We start from the raw sequence: 20,400 nt of genomic DNA, 5'->3' as shown, positions 1-20,400 counted from the left end.
GTTTTGACAATTATGTGACGGGAGGTGTTTCTTTTCTGGTCCAATCTATTTGGAGATCTGTAGGCTTCTTGTATGTCTATGGGTATCTCTTTTTTTAGGTTAGGGAAGTTTTCTTCTATGATTTTGTTGAAGATATTTACTGGTCCTTTGAGCTGGGAGTCTTCACTCTCTTCTATACCTATTATCCTTAGGTTTGATCTTCTCATTGAGTCCTGGATTTCCCGTATGTTTTGGACCAGTAGCTTTTTCCGCTTTACATTATCTTTGACAGTTGAGTCAATGATTTCTATGGAATCTTCTGCTCCTGAGATTCTCTCTTCCATCTCTTGTATTCTGTTGGTGAAGCTTGTATCTACAGCTCCTTGTCTCTTCTTTTGGTTTTCTATATCCAGGGTTGTTTCCACGTGTTCTTTCTTGATTGCTTCTATTTCCATTTTTAATTCCTTCAACTGTTTGATTGTGTTTTCCTGGAATTCTTTCAGGGATTTCTGCGATTCTTTCAGGGATTTTTGCGATTCTTCTCTGTAGGCTTCTACTTGTTTATTAATGTTTTCCTGTGTTTCCCTAAGGGAGTTCTTCATGTCTTTCTTGAAGTCCTCCAGCATCATGATCAAATATGATTTTGAAAGTAGATCTTGCTTTTCTGGTGTGTTTGGATATTCCATGTTTGTTTTGGTGGGAGAATTGGGCTCCGATGATGCCATGTAGTCTTGGATTCTGTTGCTTGTGTTCCTGCGGTTGTCTCTCGCCATCAGATTATCTCTAGTGTTACTTTGTTCTGCTATTTCTGACAGTGGCTAGACTGTCCTATAAGCCTGTGTGTCAGGAGTGCTGTAGACCTGTTTTCCTCTCTTTCAGTCAGTTATGGGGACAGAGTGTTCTGCTTTCGGGCGTGTAGGTTTTCCTATCTACAGGTCTTCAGCTGTTCCTGTGGGCCTGTGTCTTGAGTTCACCAGGCAGCTTTCTTGCAGCAGAAAAGTTGGTCTTACCTGTGGTCCCGAGGCTCAAATTTGCTCGCAGGGTGCTGCCCACGGGCTCTTTGCGGCGGCAGCAACCAGGAAGACCTGTGCCGCCCCTTCCTGGAGCTTATGCAGCCTCAGGAGTGCCCACCTGACCAGGCGGTGAGGTCTCTTTCCCACGGGGTCTGGGAGCAGAGAGCTGCTGCGGGCCGGGATCCGTGGGTGTGGGACTTCCGGTAAACACAGGACGTGCCGGTCCTAGAGGAGTTCTGCCTCTGTGTGTCCCGATTTCACCAGGCAGCCTTCTTGCAGCAGACAAGTTGGTCTTACCTGTGGTCCCGAGGCTCAAGTTCTCTCTTGGGGTGCTGCCCACGGGCTCTCTGCAGCGGCAGCAACCAGAAAGACCTGTGCCGCCCCTTCCGGGAGCTTCAGTGCACCAGGGTTCCAGATGGCCTTTGGTGTTTTCCTCTGGCGTCCAAGATGTATGTACAGAGAGCAGTCTCTTCTGGTTTCCCAGGCTTGTCTGTCTCTTTGAAGGTTTAGCTCTCCCTCCCACGGGATTTGGGTGCAGAGAACTGTTTATCTGGTCTGTTTCCTTCAGGTTCCGGCGGTGTCGTATTTGTCTTTTTTTAAAGCTACTTTTTAATTCTCTGGTGTTTGCCAATTTGCAGAAATGCACTTTTGGAGCGTGCAGGTAAGTCAGTCCTGGGTATTATGTCTACTCATGTCCCTTCCTACCTCTCCCCCTCATCCCTTCCTTCCCTCTCCCTCCTTCTCATCTTCCTTTCTTCTCGTCTTTCTTTGCTTGAAGAAGACAATAAATTTACCATGTAAGCTTGACAGTAATGATTGTGTCAATTAAAGTTAGGATCAGAGCTATCACATTTCATTCTAAATATCCAAATTTATCTGAGAGTTGTTGATTGCCAGCATTATATGCTGTCAATTACCTTTTGTGGGAACTTTCAAGTAGGAGTCGATATGACAGGCATCTTGCTTCCTGCATCCTTAAGGCTGCCTACAGATGCTGGCTTTGTTAAGAGAAAAAAAAGTTCACTTTTTGTGCTTTGTATTTCTCTAAGAAGACTCTAACACTTCCAGTATAGACTGTAGCAGAAAGATGATCAGAAAGAGTTATCCATTACTCATTGGCTTTGTGTGTGTGTGTGTGTGTGTGTGTGTGTGTGTGTGTGTTTGACTCATATAGCTTTCATCCTTTTTCTTCATTTCTAACTAAATGAGATCAGCAGGAATCTCTCTCTCTCATATATATATATATATATATATATATATATATATATATATATAAATCTTCAAGTAAAACAAAGTGACATCAATTAGACTTTTGGGAGCTAGATGGTCTATATCTTCCATTATAAATAACACAACAGAAAAATCGTTTACAAGACAACATGATTTTATGGTTATAGGCCAGAGAAGGGAATGTTACATCACTAAAGTAATGCAAAGCCAAACCAGCAGGGCCAGCAACATTATAAAAGCAATCTGCTAAAGTATGATCCTTTTCTCACAGGGTAAGCGATGTGAGATGTTTGTTGTTTTAGCTCCCCAGTGAGCTCTGAAGTCTGAAACATGATATAGGAAAAGACAAACTTCTTAGAACTGAACAAAAATGTCTGATGGCCTAGGAATTGCATAGAACTTTGTAGACAGCAGTGTGAATATGGGAGAGGCTAACTCCACATGGAGTCTCTTGGGTACCAGTTTCACTTTTACCAGTAGCTTGCCAATTCTTGGAGTACACTGAAAGGCCTTTGCAAGGACAGCTATAATAGTTAAGGTGAATTAGGAAAAAGCAGGAGACCTAGGGGTGATCCTGATGTAGGAGTTGTTTCCTCTCCTGGGCTGATCCACAGGAACACTGTCTCTATTGCGTCCAGATGAGTCCTCCCTGCTACTCTGTCAGAATCAGAAAGGATCCGAGTTTTGGTGTCATAGAAGTCACCAGCTCAACGTTTGACTCAGAAAACACAAGGAGGATACTTTTTCACAAACACACACAGGAAGAGGGTCCAGACTTGATAACGTTCCCTGTATGAATTATTTTTAAAAATTAGAGTCGGAAGGAACAACAATTGAAAGAAACATTGGAAATACAACAATAGACTCTATTTGTGGCTTAATATACTGGTCCAAGCAGCTTTTTCTCAAGATGGGTTTTAATCCTTTCTTGGCTCCTTCTCCAGGCTGAGGTGAAGTTACACATTGTCATGGCAAGAATCTGAGTTGGACATCTTCAGTAAACTCTTCCCTTTCTTTCTATACATGCATGGAGAGAAAGAATGCCAGTTCACTGAGTTCAACTGTGTCTCTGTGCCATGCTGACAGGAGGTGAGAGAGCTTTGAATGTCCGAAGCTTGGGTGAATTGCTGCCCAGTTCACACTAAATATGCTGCTACCCTTCTGTTTTACATAAAACAGTCTGGTTTTGTATCTTTACTTTCCCAAAAGCTAACCCATATCCCCTTCAAATAGATGAAGAGATGAACATTATATCAAAATACACTGTACAGATGTACACAGTTCTCAAAGAATAAGTAAAGTATATTGAGAAAAGAAAACCAGAAAACTTTAATATGTAAACTCTTCCTTTTGGCGAATTTAGATTTCGTCTTTGCATTATCTTGAATATCTTGCATTATCTTTGCATATCTTGAATTAATTTTATTAACTCAGAGTTAATTTTGAGATTCAAGTAAAATGTCCTAGTTAGCAAAGAATTAGCTGTGTATTAATCAAAATAACATGCACATTATGAAATCAGAATCTAAAATGAATAACACTAATTAAAATATAATTTATGCTAATTAACTGCTAACCCACCTGCATATATAGAACACACATATTTACTTTTGCAGTGTTTTATCTTTGTAAGAAAAATTTTCATCATATTAGATAACACTTTTAGTGCTAGCAGGCTGATTCGTTTTAAGTTTATGAATAAATTTAATTCTTTTTATGCTCTTTCAAAGTAAAATTAGATAATTTTCTTGCATAGTCTTCAATGCATCAAGTTTATGTTTATTGTTTTATAAATCAGCATCTACCTCCTTAAAAGTTTTCTCATCATTATAAAGAAAATACAAATAGGTGAAAATATCAGCATAAAGTAAAAATTCAGCTTTAAAGAAATGTTCTGCTTCCATTGATAATATCTTTTTTGCCTTCAGAGACGATCCTAAGAAGAAAAAGAAAATGGAGGCATTCCTTAGCTTCATTAAAAGTCAAAGAATCTATAGAACTATATGGTGTGTTTGAGAAACATTCCGTGGTCCTCAGTGATGGAAGAAAGAATGACTAACTAGTTTTCTTTTACCAGGAGGTATGAGTAATTTCAATTACAGAAGTGGGACTGTAACTTTCCCAGAATGCACTAGCAGAGTGTTCTTGAGAAAGGCAAAGCTGTTCTCACCTTTGGAGCTACTTGGCTACCAGATCCCTCCTTATCTTTCACACTTTCTCCTCAGAGAGGTCTGTGAGTAAAACACGGAACTGGATTGAAGCCTGTGGAAGGGATTTCAGGAGGTGTTCAGTAGCCCGACCTCTTCCTCTTCTCTCCTGCTGCCAGCCAGTGTTAAACGTCAGCTCACGGCCCAGATACTTCTGTCCTGGGTGTAATGCAGTTACTTATTTACTTATTTCTGGGGATTTACCCCGACTTTACTTGTCTAGAAACCATTCTCTTCTTGAGCCCTAGTTCAGGTTGGCTTTGAACACACATTCCTCTTGCTTTAGATACCTAGGTGCTGGGACCACATGAAGTACCACCATACTTGGCTTGCCATTTCTCTTGCAGTGAAGAAGGCTCCATCTTCTTGATCCTCACGTTGAATGCTCTAAGATTATTTTATTTTCCAACTTAGTTTTAAAAATCTATTTATTGCTACAGTGTGTGTGTGTTCATGCCAAGGTGTGTACATGGAGGAAGCAACTTTATAAAGTCATTTCTGTACTTCCCCCTTTGTGTGGCCTCCAGAGATTCAATTCGCGTGATCCAATTCGTGTGAGCATTCCTGTGTAAGTGATTGCTTTTTCTGCTGAATGTTCTGGGTCTAGGCTTCCTGATTTCCTACATTAGAGGTTTGGACAAAGAGACGAGGCTTTCTAAAAATTAACAGGAACACAACTAAATATGCTGGACCAAGAAATGTTGCAGAGCAAACTGCAGTTTGGAGAGTGGCACTGGAGAGGGAAATGTATTTTCCTCCTGCTTTCTGGAAAGCCTTCACTTCTATAGGTCTGAACCTGTCGTGAACATCATCGTATTTTATTTTCCTCTTAAAATTCTGTGTAGTCTTCTAGGAAGTAGCTCTTTACAGCATCCCCTAGGCTCCTGTAAGTGTCTTTTCTTTTGTTTGGTATGTATATCTCTTGTTATGTGTTTCTATCTTGCTATGTGGTTGGTCTAGAAACCACAGTGTAGTCCAGGCTGCTCTAAGACTCATGGTTCTTCTGCTTCAGCCTTTGGAATGCCGCTATTCCAGATATGCACTACCATATCCAGCCTTTTCTATTTCTCTTTGTAAGCAAACCAAGGGAGTCTTTTAATGTGTATGTCTTTAATATTTCTCACACAGTCTAAACCCTTCTTTCATCGTTTTGAAGAAAAGATCCACTTCACAGTGCCTTTGTATGTCACCAAGAGAGCTGATTTAATTAACTACCTACTGTGCAATTCACAATAGTAGGTTATTTAACTGGTAAAGAGGTGAAACGGCTTGATCGAGCTCAAACAGCTAATTAGGTATGAAAATAACTTCTGATTCTATTTTATTTTGGTAGACCCAATGTCCTTGTCTGACCAGTTCTTGGATAACACTTGGACTCCTCATCCCTTAGGGAATTAAATAGTCCACCTGGTTGATATATTTTATGCTTGACTCACCTCTGTTGGTAATTCTCTTTGATGAGCATCACGGTCAGACTATGTGCTATTTTTCCTTGCATATAGAGTCCCTTTTTAACATAACCATAATTAAATTTCTATCATAATAAAGTACCTAGTGAATTAATATATAAGCCTACTGTTATTGAATATTCAACACAAAATTGCTGCATAATAATTCTCATAAACATATGTTTATACTGAGTTTAATAGCTATGCCCCAATTTTCTATTTATGGAAGCAAATGGAATTGCGTAGTAAAGATAGCTTTTTATGTTTAATTTTCTTTCTCATTTCAGAAGTGGATTGTCAGACAAAATTTTGAAGAAAATTTTGCTGTGGAACTTTTTTAACAATCACGTTGCTGAGCCATTGAGTGTTGGTGCCCTCTATAAAACTGAAGCCCTGAATCGAGTGATTATTCATGTTGGAATAAGTGTGCAACATGTCTTTCAAAAGAAGCCAATAACAAACCCAAAGGGGAGGTGGGGGAATCCCATTTTCAGAGTTCAGTCTTATGATGTAGTAAGCAACAAAAACAAATTCTTAATGTATGACTGTCTGTCTATCCAAAATACACGGGCTATTCTTATTTTCGTTCCCTACTTGAAAGTCCTCATTCATATATAAGGAGGCTCTTTATCAAGCTTGCTTTCATCCAGCTTTCCTATGAGAAGAGGCAGCAACCAGATGGTTTATAAGGTTTATGGCAAAGTATGAAAGCATGGGGAGAGCTTGTCAGATTTTTTCATTTACACGATAGACCTTGATTGTATCATCTTTTTATTAGATAATAATTATTGAAATGTAGCTCGACTTTGTAGTATTTTGGTGTCCTAAGACACGTAGCGACAGACAATAACCTATTGGTTGTAAAGGCGACTCTTGTTCTGGATGTCCGCATAATGGTCTGCAGAGCAAGATGGTTTCCACAATGTTACCACTCAGAAAGTTTAGCACTCTCAAGGCGTGAGGACTATCATTTGCCTACCCCTCTGTTTTTTAGATAAGTGTATATAATTTTAACTATTTGAAATGTTATTCCACCCACATGCAGCACTCAAGTACAAAAATCACTTAGAACATAGACAAGGTAATTCATGAAAAACAAATTACGGTATCAAAATAGTCACAGATTCTCTGTAAAAAGTGTGAAGTCAAATGTCATCTCCCACTGCATGGAGATTAATGTGCCGTGTGCAAAGCCTTTTATTCTAAGTATTCTGTAACAGAGTAGAATTTCTTCATTCTGAAAATGTGTCTGGTTATATTACTTATTTCAAGGTCTATGAAGGGGGTTTATTGTCTCCTGTATCTCCTCTTACTTCACCAGGCTAACACGTCCCCATTTTCAAAGTTTTACTTTGTAGAAATGCACTTTTGAAAGGTCTCTTGGGTCATGAGACTGGGCTAGAAGCACCCATCTTGAATTCAGGGCACTTTAGAGTTACAAAAACCACAGCACCAACCATATGTCCTTGGAAATTTCTTATCCCATATTACATTAATTAGTTCCTAAAGAACAGACAATTTTTTCATATTTGTCATAAAATAGCCATTCGTGTAACAACCTTAGGGGCTGGAGAGGTGGCTCAGAGGTTAAGAGCACTGACTGCTCTTCCAGAGGTCCTGAGTTCAATTCTCAGCAACCACATGGTGGCTCTCCACCATCTGTGATGAGGTCCGATGCCCTCTTCTGGTAAGACAGTATACTCATATAAAAACTGAGTCAAACTGAACACAGCCAAGAAACATTAGAACTACTCCTCCAAGCTAAACAGTTTTAGTTTTTGCATAGATGTACAATCAGTTCAAGAATATTTCTTTTTAAATCTAGTTCTGACTTTTTAATTTGACTGTGGTGCCAGTGAACCTTTGTGAAACTCTTCCACTGAATCTATTGAAATGATTATGCATTTTTAAAATTGAAATCTGTGTCCATGGTCCGTGGACACTTCAGTACTAAGTTTCCCTAGAGTAGAAACTATGAACTGTGGGGAGGGAAAAAGAGCACTTACCTCACAAATACGATCAGAAGCCTTGTTATGATTTGTTGGTCTTTATTTTTGTTTTCCTCTCGTCCTATACCATGAGTGACTAATGTGAACTTTCTGGGTGATATATTCTGGGAGTATCTTCCTGAAAGTTGACTGATCATCACTCCTCTTCAAAACCCTTCTATTTGCAGAACAAAGAAAATAAGTCTTTGTTCAGTACCACAAAGCATTGTGTTAGTTAGCTTTTCACTACTGTCATGGGCTTCTTAATGTAAATGACTTGAGGGGGAAGATATTTTAGTACTTGGTTCAGAGGTTTTATGTCCACTGGTCCCATTGATGTTTGGGCTGTGGTTAGGCCCAAGGACCATGGCAGGAAGGCATGAGGGAAGCTGCTCTCTGATGGCAGATCTAGGGAAAGTGAGGAGAAGAGAGTGGAGAAGACACTTCTCACCATGACAGCTCCTAGTCACCCACTCCTCCAATCAGGCTTCACTTCCTATTTCTACTCCTTCTCAGGAATACCATCAAGTTATGAAGCCATCTGAGTATTGGTCCTTTGATGGTTTTAGAGCCATAAGTTCAATCACTCCACTAAAGCCCACTCACTTGCAACTCAGCCTTAGCACTGGGCTTTAGGGGGACACTTCACATTCAGACTCCAAGAGTCGTCTTTTCTTTGGTCTTTATTTTCCCTTGGTCTCTGCTTTATTATGTGTCCACTCTCAGAGCTCAGACTGGTTACTGACAATTTTCTGGCTTACAGCAGTGGATCACGACCTCTCCATTGTCACATTTCAAGACTCTCCTACTGCCTATTTTCCTTGGCTTCCTTGTAAAGAGGAAGCCAAGAGCAGCAGCATAAACTGATCAATAGCAAATGCTTTTGTTAAGAGAAAATGAAAGTAAGAATCCAAATTTCAGGTTTCTCTTCCCTCAGCTAAAAGGCTTGAATTTTAAATAGTAACCTTTACATTTCTGAATAGGTAACTCTTAGTAAGAAAATGTTTTCAGAGAAAGAGAAATCTAAGATATTTAAATAGAAGATCAGGAGTTAGCAGGTTACAAAAACAGGAAAGAAATCTTGTGCAAAATTTAAGTTCCTTTCCCTATATAACCCTAAATCATAACCCATGACGATTTGCATAATGAGTACTTGAATATTCTAATGTATTTGTTCAAATTCGTTGGAATGCTCTCCTTAAGCATTGTAGATGCTGAAAACTCAAGAGTTAATATGTATCTTAATTAATGATCATGGATACATCATCAAAATATGTGTGCAAAAATTTAGAAAGATTTTTGGGAAAAGTAAATTGTGCTTAGTTACTTTAAAATATTTATTATTTATTTTATTTGTGTATGTTCATGTGTGTGCATATTGTGTGTGTGTTTGTGTGTGTGTGTGTGTGTGTGTGGTGTGTCTACATGTACATGTACATGTACATGCACAACGATCATAGGAGGATGTTGCATATTGTATTCTATCATTCTCTATTACCTTGAGATGGGGTGACCCACTGAACCTGGAGCTTGGCTTGCATCCAGCAAACCCCCAACTCTCTGTGATCCCTGCTAAACCCAACCACAATGTGAGGGTTACACACACACAGCAAAGCCAATCTGTGGGCTCTGGAGATTTTAACTTAGGTCTTCATGTATGCACATATGCTCTCATACACTGAGCCATCTCCCCAGCCTCTGTAACAAGCAAGTGTTAGTCATGATTTTTGGGAGTATTTGGGAAGATCTCCCAAGTGGATAGTTGTAAAATTAAGGTTTTAGAATGTAGTCTACATGCCTCCTATTCCTGAACATACGTGTTGAAGGATGGACTTTAAAAAAGATGATTTTTTTCCAGGTGAAGAATGACAATTGTCCACTTTAAAATTACTTGCAATGCCTGTACTTTGTCAGAAATTTTATAAATCCTCATGTATGTGGCAATACAATCATTAAAATCTAAAATACGCAGTTTTGGTTCCTTTTCATCAAAATATACTTAGATTATCAAGCTCATATTCTCTGTATGTATGTCTCAAAAGAAAAAGTGTAAAAGTCCCTAGCATGGATATTAGTAAAAGTATTAGAGAAGTGTAAAACCACTGTGGTATGATGAATAAACTTTGGACTAGGCTTGAAATATTGGATGGTTAAAGATTACCATCTGTTAAATTACTAAATCTGGTTCATTGTGAACCAAAGGAAGCCATTAACTCTTTCTCTAGCCACAAGAGACTGAAATGTCAAACTAATAATAAATGAGTTAGGATGGTGTGTACTTGAAACACTTGCACAGTGGGCTTCTGGTCTCAGTCTTAAATTGTTTTCCCCTTCCACACATCACGTGAGGAACCACCATGCAGCATTCCTCTGGTCTTAATGGCACACAAAATGAGGCACAAAACCAAGGAGTCCCTGCACTGTGCTTTGCTTGTGGGCTGTCTAACACTTGGCTTCAGCTAGTCAAAATCCCTGTTAGGCCCAATGCTTCTCTTGAGTAAATAGCTACCTGTTTGCTGATTATCACCTCATTCCTTCACATGAATTCCCACTTTCTGCTTATATTCTGGTTAGGTTTCTATGGCTGTGAGAAACACCTAGATTAAAAGAAGTTTGGGAAATGGTTTAGTTCATCAGACAGATTGTGGTCCATCATTGCGGGGAGCCACGGTAGGAACTTCTAACTTGATTGCTTCAGAAAGTCTGATGCTAGACTTATAGCTTCCACACACAGACTGACTGCCCAGAAGACTCTGAAATGTCAAATGATTTAGCTTTCCTCAACACACCCAGACTGCCATTTCAAACCTGACACTTCTCTACATCCTTGACAGACTTGCAAAGGATGTTAACAAACTGGAAAGAGAGAGAAGGACCTGATATTTCTGAAGAAAATAATGAGTTTGGTTTTTTTCCCCATCTTTATTAAATTGGGTATTTCTTATTTACATTTCAAATGTTATTCCCTTTCCAAGTTTCCAGGCCAACATCCCCCTAGCCCCTCCCTCTCCCCTTGTATATGGGTGTTCCCCTCTCCATCCTCCCCCCCATTACCACCCTCCCCCCAACAATCACATTCAACGGGGGTTCAGTCTTGGCGGGACTAAGGTTTTCCCCTTCCACTGGTGCTCTTACTAGGATATTCATTGCTACCTATGCAGTTGGAATCCAGGGTCAGTCCATGTATAGTCTTTGGGTAGTGGCTTAGTCCCTGGAAGCTCTGGTTGGCGGGCATTGTTGTTCATATGGGATCTCAAGCCCCTCAAGGTCTTCAGCTCTTTCAGTCCTTTCTCTGATTCCTTCAATGGGCGTCCAGTTCTCAGTTCAGTGGTTTAATGATGGCATTGGCCTATATATTTGCCATATTCTGGCTGTGTCTCTCAGGAGAGATCTACATCCGGTTCCTGTCAGCCTGTACTTCTTTGCTTCATCTATCTTATCTAGTTTGGTGACTGTATATGTATGGGCCACATGTGTGGCCTCCGAATGGGTGTTCCTTCAGTACCTGTTCTAAACTTTGCCTCCCTATTACCTCCCAAGGGTATTCTTGTTACCCTTTTAAAGAAGGAGTGAAACATCCGCATTTTGGTCATCCTTCTTGAGTTTCTTGTGTTCTGTGCATCTAGGGTAATTCGAGCATTTGGGCTAATATTCACTTATCAATGAGTGCATACCATGTGTGTTTTTCTGTGACTGGGTTATCGCACTCAGGATGATATTTTCCAGTTCCATCCATTTGCCTATGAATTTCATAAAGTCATTGTTTTTGATAGCTGAGTAGTATTCCACTGTGTAGATGTACCACATTTTCTGTATCCATTCCTCTGTTGAAGGGTACCTGGGTTCTTTCCAGCTTCTGGCTATTATAAATAAGGCTGCTATGAACACAGTAGAGCACGTGTCTTTGTTATATATTGGAGCATCTTTTGGGTATATACCCAAGAGAGGTATAGCTGGGTCCTCGGGTAGTTCAATGTCCAATTTTTGGAGGAACCGCCAGACTGATTTCCAGAATGGTTGTACCAGTCTGCAATCCCACCAACAATGCAGGAGTGTTCCTCTTTCTCCACTTCCTTGCCAGCATCTACTGACACCAGAGTTTTTAATCTTAGCCATTCTGACTAGTGTGAAGTGGAATCTCAGGGTTGTTTTGATTCGCATTTCCCTTATGACTAAAGATGTTGAACATTTCTTTAGGTGCTTCTCAGTCATTTGGCATTCTTTAGCTGTGAATTCTTTGTTTAGCTCTGAACCCCATTTTTTTATTAACTTGAGTATTTCTTATATACATTTCTAGTGTTATTCCCTTTCCCGGTTTCCGGGCAAACATCCGCTCCCCCCTCCACCTTCTTGATGGGTGTTCCCCTCCCCACACTCCCCCCATTGCCGCCCTCCCCCCAACAATCTAGTTCACTGGGGGTTCAGTCTTAGCAAGACTCAGGGCTTCCCCTTCCACTGGTGATCTTACTAGGATATTCATTGCTACCTATGAGGTCAGAGTCCAAGGTCAGTCCATGTATAGTCTTTAGGTAGTGGCTTAGTCCCTGGAAGCTCTGGTTGCTTGGCATTGTTGTACATATGGGGTCTTGAGCCCCTTCAAGCTCTTCCAGTTCTTTCTCTGATTCCTTCAATGGGGGTCCTATTCTCAGTTCAGTGGTTTGCTGCTGGCATTCGCCTCTGTGTTGAACCCCATTTTTAATAGGGTTATTTGTCTCCTTGCAGTTTAACTGTGAGTTCTTTGTATATTTTGGATATAAGGCTTCTATCTGTTGTAGGATTGGTAAAGATCTTTTCCCAATCTGTTGGCTGCCATTTTGTCCCAACAACAGTGTCCTTTGCCTTACAGAAGCTTTGCAGTTCTATGAGATCCCATTTGTTGATTCTTGATCTTAGAGCATAAGCCATTGGTGTTTTGTTCAGAAAATTTTCCCCAGTGCCCATATGTTTCAGATTCTTCCCCACTTTTTCTTCTATTAGTTTGAGTGTATCTGGTTTGATGTGGAGGTCCTTGATCCACTTGGACTTAAGCTTTGTACAGGGTGATAAGCATGGATCAATCTGCATTCTTCTACATGTTGACCTCCAGTTGAACCAGCACCATTTGCTGAAAATGCTATCTTTTTTCCATTTGATGGTTTTGGCTCCTTTGTCAAAAATCAAATGCCCATAGGTGTGTGGGTTCATTTCTGAGTCTTCAATTCTGTTCCATTGGTCTATCTGTCTGTCTCTGTACCAATACCATGCAGTTTTTATCACTATTGCTCTGTAATACTGCTTGAGTTCAGGGATAGTGATTCCCCCAGAATTCCTTTTATTGTTGAGGATAGTTTTAGCTTTCCTGGGTTTTTTGTTATTCCAGATGAATTTGCAAAGTGTTCTAACTCTCTGAAGAATTGGATTGGTATTTTGATGGGGATTGCATTGAATCTATAGATCGCTTTTGATAAAATGGCCATTTTTACTATATTAATCCTGCCAATCCATGAGCATGGGAGATCTTTCCATCTTCTGAGGTCTTCTTCAATTTCTTTCTTCAGAGTCTTGAAGTTCTTATTGTACAGATCTTTTACTTGCTTGGTTAAAGTCACACCAAGGTACTTTGTATTGTTTGGGTCTATTATGAAGGGTGTCGTTTCCCTAATTTCTTTCTCGGCTTGTTTCTCTTTTGTGTAGAGGAAGGCTCCTGATTTATTTGAGTTAATTTTATACCCAGCCACTTTGCTGAAGTTGTTTATCAGCTTTAGTAGTTCTCTGGTGGAACTTTTGGGATCACTTAAATATACTATCATATCATCTGCAAATAGTGATATTTGGAATTCTTCCTTTCCAATATGTATCTCTTTCATCTCCTTTTGATGTCTGATTGCTCTGCCTAGGACTTCGAGAACTATATTAAGTAAGTAGGGAGAGGGTGGGCAGCCTTGTCTAGTCCCTGATTTTAGTGGTATTGTTTCAAGTTTCTCTCCATTTAGTTTAATATTAGCTACTGGTTTGCTGTATATGGCTTTTACTATGTTTAGGTATGGGCCTTGAATTCCTCTTCTTTCCAGGATGCTTATCATGAAGAGGAGTTGAATCTTGTCAAATGATTTCTCAGCATCTAATGAAATGATCATGTGGTTTTGTTCTTTCAGTTTGTTTATATAGTGGATTATGTCGATGGTTTTCCGAATATTAAACCATCCCTGCATACCTGGGATGAAGCCTGCTTGATCATGATTGATGATTGATGAATTTTATTGAGTATTTTTGTGTCAATATTCATAAGGGAAATTGGTTTGAAGTTCTCTTTCTTTGTTGGGTCTTTGTGTGGTTTACATGTAAGAGTAATTCTGGCTTTATAGAAGGAATTTGGTAGTGCTTTGTCTGTTTCGTTTTGTGGAATAGTTTGGATAGTATTGGTATGAGGCCTTCTATGAAGGTCTGATAGAATTCTGCACTGAATCCATCTGGACCTGGGCTCTTTTTGGTTGGGAGACTTTTTTTTTTTTATTAACTTGAGTATTTCTTATATACATTTCGAGTGTTATTCCCTTTCCCGGTTTCCGGGCAAACATTCCCCTCCCCCCTCCCCTTCCTTATGGATGTTCCCCTCCTCACCCTCCCCCCATTGCCGCCCTCCCCCCAACAGTCTAGTTCACTGGGGGTTCAGTCTTAGCAGGACCCAGGGCTTCCCCTTCCACTGGTGCTCTTACTAGGATATTCATTGCTACCTATGAGGTCAGAGTCCAAGGTCAGTCCATGTATAGTCTTTAGGTAGTGGCTTAGTCCCTGGAAGCTCTGGTTGCTTGGTATTGTTGTACATATGGGGTCTCGAGCCCCTTCAAGCTCTTCCAGTTCTTTCTCTGATTCCTTCAACCGGGGTCCTATTCTCAGTTCAGTGGTTTGCTGCTGGCATTTGCCTCTGTATTTGCTGTATTCTGGCTGTGTCTCTCAGGAGCGATCTACATCCGGCTCCTGTCGACCTGCACTTCTTTGCTTCATCCATCTTGTCTAATTGGGTGGCTGTATATGTATGGGTCACATGTGGGGCAGGCTCTGAATGGGTGTTCCTTCAGTCTCTGTTTTAATCTTTGCCTCTCTCTTCCCTGCCAAGGGTATTCTTGTTCCCCTTTTAAAGAAGGAGTGAAGCATTCACATTTTGATCATCCATCTTGAGTTTCATTTGTTCTAGGCATCTAGGGTAATTCAAGCATTTGGGCTAATAGCCACTTATCAATGAGTGCATACCATGTGTGTCTTTCTGTGATTGGGTTAGCTCAGTCAGGATGATATTTTCCAGTTGGTTGGGAGACTTTTAATGACTGCTTCTATTTCTTTAGGAGTTATGGGGTTGTTTAAATGGTTTATTTATTCTTGATTTAACTTTGGTCCCTGGTATCTGTCTAGGAAATTGTCCATTTCCTCCAGATTTTCAAGTCTTCTTGATTATAGCTTTTGTAGTAGGTTCTGATGATTTTTGGAATTTCCTCCGCGTCTGTTGTTATGTCTCCCTTTTCATTTCTGATTTTGTTAATTTGGACACACTCTCTGTGTCCTCCGTTTAGTCTGGTTAAGGGTGTATCTATTTTGTTGATTTTTCCTCAAAGAACCAGCTTTTGGTTCTGCTGATTTTTTGTATAGTCCTTTTTGTTTCTACTTGGTTGATTTCAGCTCTGAGTTTGATTATTTTCTACCCTCTACTCCTCCTGGGTGTATTTGCTTCATTTTGTTCTAGAGCTTTCAGGTGTGCTGTCAAGCTGCTGATATGTGCTCTCTCCTGTTTCTTTCTGCAGGCACTCAGAGCTATGAGTTTTCCTCTTAGCACAGCTTTCATTGTGTCCCATAAGTTTGGGTATGTTGTACCTTCATTTTCATTAAATTCTAAGAAGTCTTTAATTTCTTTCTTTATTTCTTCCTTGACCAGGTTATCATTGAGTAGAGCATTGTTCAACATCCATGTATATGTCGGCATTCTTCCCTTATTTTTATTGAAGACCAGCTTTAGCCTGTGATGGTCTGATAGGACGCATGGGATTATTTCTATCTTTCTGTATCTGTTGAGGCCTGTTTTATGACTGATTATATGGTCAGTTTTGGAGAAAGTACCGTGAGGTGGTGAGCAGAAGGTATATCCTTTTGGTTTGGGATAGAATGTTCTATAAATATCTGTTAAGTAGATTTGGTTCATGACTTCTCTTAGTCTGTCTATGTCTCTGTTTAATTTCTGTTTTCATGATCTGTCCATTGATGAGAGTGGGGTGTTGAAATCTGCTACTATTATTGTGTGAGGTGCAATGTGTGTTTTGAGCTTTAGTAAGGTTTCTTTTACGTATGTAGGTGCCCTTGTATTTGGAGCATTGATATTTAGGATTGAGAATTCATCTTGGGGGAATTTTCCTTTGATGAATATGAAGTGTCCTTCCTTATCTTTTTTAAAGACTTTTTGTTGAAAATCGTTTTTATTCGACATAAGAGTGGCTACTCCAGCTTGCTTCTTCTGTTTGTTAATCTGTGTCTTTCTATTGGGGAATTGAGTCCATTGATGTTGAGAGATATTAAGGAATAGTGATTGTTATTTCCTGTTATCTTTGTATTTGGAGGTGAGATTATGTTTGTGTGCTTTTCTTCTCTTTGTTTTGTTGCAAAAATGATTAGTTTTTTCCTTTTTCTAGGGTGTAGCTTGCCTCCTTATGTTGGCCATTTATTATCCTTTGTAGCGCTGGATTTGTAGAAAGATATTGTGTAAATTTGGTTTTGTCATGGAATATCTTGGTTTCTCCATCTATGCTAATTGAGAGTTTTGCTGGATACAGTAACCTGGGTGGCATTTGTGATCTCTTAGGGTCTGTATGACATCTGTCCAGGATCTTCTGTCTTTCTTAGTCTCTGGTGAGAAGTCTGGTATAATTCTGATAGGTCTGCCTTTATATGTCACTTGACCTTTTTGCCTTACTGCTTTTAATGTTCTTTCTTTGTTTTGTGCATTTGTTGTTTTTACTATTATGTGATGGGAGGATTTTCTTTTCTGGTCCAATCTATTTGGACTTCTGTAGGCTTCTTGTATGTTTATAGGCGTCTCTTTCTTTAGGTTAGGGAAGTTTTCTTCTATTATTTTGTTTAAGATATCTACTGGTTCTTTGAGTTGGGCATCTTCACTCTCTTTTATACCTATTACCCTTAGGTTTGATCTTCTCATCGTGTCCTGGATTTCCTGTATGTTTTGGGCCAGTAGCTTTTCTGTTTTACATTATCTTTGACGGTTGTGTTGATGATTTCTTTGGAATCTTCTGCTCCTGAGATTCTCTCTTCTATTTCTTGTATTCTGTTGGTGATTCTTGTATCTATAGCTCCTTGTCTCTTCCTTTGTCATGAAAGAAACACATGTTTTTCTTTCATTAATCTTTTATTACAAGTACCTTAACTTTCCACACCTTTTGAAATGGGTGGAAGTTTTAAAAAATTTTTTTTGATGGAGACAAGAAACACACTGGATCAATGCAAGATATGAATACTTGTGTATGTAAACATTTTTGCCACCAGATTCAAAAGGAAAATTAAGTATCCCTCAAAGCATCTTGAAGTAGTTAATGGATTTGTTAAATGAAAGTCTTGCAACAACTCCGTGCTGATCAGAACCTTCTTGTTCCTTTGCTTGCCCCACCTACCTCTCTCCCCCTTTTCCAATTTTTTTAGCGTCTTTGTCAAAGGAAGCCTCTGTAAATCTCCCAATAAACACAATCTTTAAATATAGGTAAAATTTTTCTTAAACTTCTCCAGGTCAAAACTGATCCCCTTTTATTTGAAAAACAAATGCCTTAAAAAGAAAGTATTAAGTTCTGAGAGCGTGCTTGTCCTTAGTGAACTTCTCTGTAGAATTGAAAACAAGAGTGACTATTTGGGATTGATAAAGAGTTTGCTTGTCCAGACCCTCCTTAGACTTTTGAATCTTCTAGAGTCATCCCTGCACTTGTAAAATCTAGTTTTAGCTCGACACCCTGCTAAGTCAGAGTAGTAAACCCTGTTTTCGACAGTGTCCTAATCTTCCACCATCCCTAAGTGATGTCTGATGGTCCTGGCTGTCCTCAGTAAGAACCTGTTAAGTCAGTGTTTTCCACTGGCTCACCCCGCCTGCTGAGAGTTCCCTCTGGCCCATTCTGTGTCTGGAGCTGTGTTCCATTCTTTCTTTGACACAGTCGAGATGATTCTGAATAAGGGCATCCTTATCATGGTTTATCAAGTGTCTGAGTAATCTTTTTCTTTGGCACGACACAGAATTTCAGATGGCCAGCAGTTGTGTCAGGGAGCTCTGAGTCCTTGGAATTGGGTGGGTCACCAGGACAGATCTGGATGGAAAGGGAGATTCAGTGGAGGTGGCATAGCTCTCACTGTGGCTCTGAACTCCCATCCACTGGTCAGACAGAGACACAGTGAGAGCTGGGCTGGCACAGAAGCCGTTCTTTCCCCATCACTATCAACTCACTCTCCTTGCCAAGTGTTTCCATTCCAGGAGCTAAGTGGGTTACCATGGGGCCCTAGAAGTGTCTCTAGGCAGCACTGAGCCAGTCCGGAATGTGACTGTGCTTAGGCTCTCATGTGTCATGGAGTTGACCGGGTCTTGAAAACTAACTCTGACTTTTTCGTAAATGGTACTTGTTTTGCACATTTCTTTAACCCTAAAGAGATTTGGACACTATCTTTTATGTTGGTATTACTTTACTCTTCTATTGTTTTATGTTGATATGAATAAAATAGGAAAGGCTTTGCTTATGAAATACTGTTCTTGCTTTTGTAGAACAGCGTGTATGTAAGTAGGAAGACTTTTGATTGTTCCTGCTCTCTGTGTGTCTTCTGTAACCCTTCCTAATAATAACCAGAGTTATTGGAGGCTATGAAAATGCCATCAGGTGACTCCTTTACTTGTTCAAGTGCAGTGCAGCACAACAGCCTCTCCTTTCATAGAAAACAAGCTTTGAAAACCATGGAATAAAAATGCGCAAGGCATATTTGTGCCATGAGCACAATTCACACTCTAGGAGAAGCGGTAGTGAGCTTTGCAGTAGGTATCTACTTTAAACAAGTAACATGTTCAGATTCACAGAAAGCTGCTTGGATTTTTGGTCAATTTATAAGTACAATGTAAAAATCAGTGACTGGGAAATATGTTTCTCATTTTTTAACTCAAGAAAATAAAATATGTTGCTTAAACCAAAATTCCTTGATAAATTTACTTTAAATTTTCTAAAAATGAAAAAGTTTCAAATATCAATATTTTTTATTATTTATAACAATCATTATATTATATTTATTTTATTGTTTTTGTTCTTTGGAGACAAGGTTTCTCTAACAGTCCTGGCTGTCCTGGAACTCAGTTTTTAAACCAGGCTAGTCTCAACTCAGAGATCCACCTGCCTCTGCTTTCTAAGTGCTGGGATTAAAGGCATGTGCCACCACCATCTGGCCATATTTTTATTCTTAATTTCAAAAAAGCAGTAGGAGAAAACAATGCAATACTTCTTGTTTGGGAATGGAGCTATGTGCTTACCCTCTATCTCACTGTATTCCTGACTCTGTCAGTTCCCTGCTGTTAATAAGAAGGGGTTTTAGCTTTATGTTTGTTGATAACAACTGATTTTTATTTTTTAATAACAGACTCAAAATTCTCCAGTGGATGCTTGTGTGTGTGTGTGTGTGCACACACGTCATGCACACATGTGTGCTTATGTATATGCACACATGGGGAGGTATGAATATAACTCACAGAAGTCAGTTCTTTCTACCATGTGGCTCTAGGGATTCAACTCACATCATCGGGCTTGGCGAGCTCGGCCAGAGTGGGCATTTAGATGTCAGGTGTAAGCATGGTAACAAGGCAACCATCAGCATTCTTCCTGAAAACTTCTTTCTGAGTTTGAACTGAATACAAAAGGCTTTATTACCATAGTCAAAGCACATGTATGCACATACATACCCACAAATACACATGCGCGTGCATACACACACATACACACATATACACACACATACACACACATGCATACACATATCCCCCAACACACACACCAGTATAATTATAACAGTATTTTCCAGACACAACATGGCAGATAAACATACAGATTCACAGAGACTGTGACAGCACACGTGTAGCGCCCACCCTGACCAGCAAGGAAGACGCAACACCGTCGGATTCTTCTCAACAGCCTTTATTGTAGGAACACCTAATTGTTAATTCAGGGACCCCGAGGAACAAAGGCACTTGCCTTATATACAAAACAGACTGTGGCTGTAAATTTGTCCACTGGGGATTGGTGGAGTATGAAATACCTATTTAGCATGAATATCACCCTGGCCTTGTAGGTGCTGGGGGTATGCCAACACATGAGCCGTGGGTGTTTACCACAAACGACCACCGGATGTCGGCGCCATCTTTAGCTGCTCCCTACACACACACACAAGACCTGCATAAGCTCAAGCAAGACAAAATAACAGGACAAAAGAGGGAGAGTGGGCACAAAGTCCCCACTTTTAGTCAAAAAGCTATTTGAAATTAGTAGCT

The 20,400-nt window shown here is 39.8% G+C and overlaps 1 protein-coding gene and 1 long non-coding RNA gene across 9 annotated transcripts in view; both read left to right on the top strand.

Moving 5' to 3' along the window:
- Pde1a (phosphodiesterase 1A) overlaps positions 1-20,400 on the top strand; it is a 280,465-nt gene that overhangs the window by 34,890 nt on the left and 225,175 nt on the right.
- LOC147995548 (uncharacterized) lies at positions 1,246-9,835 on the top strand. Its single transcript, XR_015683638.1, has 3 exons — positions 1,246-1,653; positions 5,558-5,724; positions 6,165-9,835. It is a non-coding gene; the product is annotated as an uncharacterized LOC147995548 (long non-coding RNA).

The sequence above is a fragment of the Rattus norvegicus genome, chromosome 3 (assembly GCF_021556685.1).
Source record: "Rattus norvegicus strain SHRSP/BbbUtx chromosome 3, alternate assembly SHRSP_T2T, whole genome shotgun sequence".
NCBI lineage: Eukaryota > Metazoa > Chordata > Mammalia > Rodentia > Muridae > Rattus > Rattus norvegicus.
Note: the sequence above shows the minus strand (reverse complement) of the source record. Positions and strands in the feature narration are given on the sequence as shown.